At 36.1% G+C, this 1,457-nt stretch overlaps 1 protein-coding gene across 2 annotated transcripts in view; it reads right to left on the bottom strand.

Annotated features, from left to right (window-relative positions):
• LOC106473344 (homogentisate 1,2-dioxygenase-like) overlaps positions 1-1,457 on the bottom strand; it is a 50,354-nt gene that overhangs the window by 31,897 nt on the left and 17,000 nt on the right. The window lies entirely within an intron of this gene.

The raw sequence follows: 1,457 nt of genomic DNA, 5'->3' as shown, positions 1-1,457 counted from the left end.
AATACACTTAATTTCCACAGTCACCTCAACTTAAACACACGCTATAATTTACAACGAACGATTCACGCACTTTACTTAATACCGCGCTTGACTCAATTGTCCGTCTATATCTTCAATCTCTCTGTCTGCTACACCATTCCGATTAATTGTCTGGCGCACTTATATACAAGAATAGAAGGCGCCTAGCAAATACTGGATTATTCGTGATGTTCCCCGATCTTTCTAGAACTCATTACGTGTTAACAGCGTCACGTGACTTCCGCTGTCGTAACAATACTAATAAATAATAAGACAATTAACTGTGGGGCAAGTGTTCATGTGTGTGACTCACAAAGGAGACTTCATGCAAGTTAACTAAGTTAAAAGAAAACATTGAAGGGAGGGTACCCCGAGTTAAGCTTAAAACTGCAATAAACCATACAAAAATATACTGTGTGAAATCCAAGGTCTTACTAGGATTTCACCACCAAATCCACGAAAACCCTTTAAATCTTAAATAGTAGAGTCAACGCTACACAGACACTAATCTTCCTCACCTAGTGAGAGAAAAATATAAGTACACTCGGGAAACACACGAACTTTTCTCTTGAAATAAAAGTAAAATTAGAAAGGAACGCAGTAAGAATTGAAGGTTTCTGCTAAATACTTATTGAATCAAAACTACGAAAATAGGAAAGAAAGGCAAACTGTTCATCTGTACCCAATATGTGTTAAAACTGGGTTAAATCTTCGTTAAATCAGGATAAAACCTGCCTTCCTAACCCTAGACACTACCTTTAATACATCAATAAACCCTCAAGTTCTTAACACAGAAAACAGTGATTGGTTCTTGTCAGATCACATGCCCAACAGTTAGTGATCAAGAACGATCCATTAGCAACTATTATCTGATTCGCCAACACGAAACAGTCAGCTTACTAATGGAAAACAGCGTTGTTATTGCTGTAAGAGAATCGAATAAGTAGGCCTTGGCCTTCACCTGGCTTCGTTAACCACTTAATGAAGGTTAAATTAGTAATTCACTTTAGCGTCTCCCTCTGTCTAATTAGGGAACTACGAAAAACAAAATTTTACTTTCACCCTTATGAAGTGGAAAACATATAGTGCGTCCCCGTACAAATGACATAATTACGAAATCAAGCTAGGTATTTCGTATTTCCTCGATATCATTCAACACCGATGTCCAGAAACACTTTGTATATGATTTCAACACACATTTATAGTTATATACGCTTTTGTAATTTAGCCCACCTCTATTTAGTTGTATAGTTCCATAAATTAACCAATGACTAAGACTTACTTGTATTGTGTAATAATTCAATCCTACACTTAAAATTGGATATGTTTATAAAGTACTGTTGCGTCAGCGAGTCACGTGAATTACAACAGTTGTTAGAGGAAAAAGAAAAGAAACAAGAAGAACGAGAAATTAAACAAGAAAAGAAACAAGAAGAACG

Source organism: Limulus polyphemus, unplaced genomic scaffold, assembly GCF_000517525.1.
Source record: "Limulus polyphemus unplaced genomic scaffold, Limulus_polyphemus-2.1.2 Scaffold6098, whole genome shotgun sequence".
NCBI lineage: Eukaryota > Metazoa > Arthropoda > Merostomata > Xiphosura > Limulidae > Limulus > Limulus polyphemus.
The sequence above is the reverse complement of the archived record's forward strand: the minus strand, read 5'-3'. Positions and strand labels throughout refer to the sequence as shown.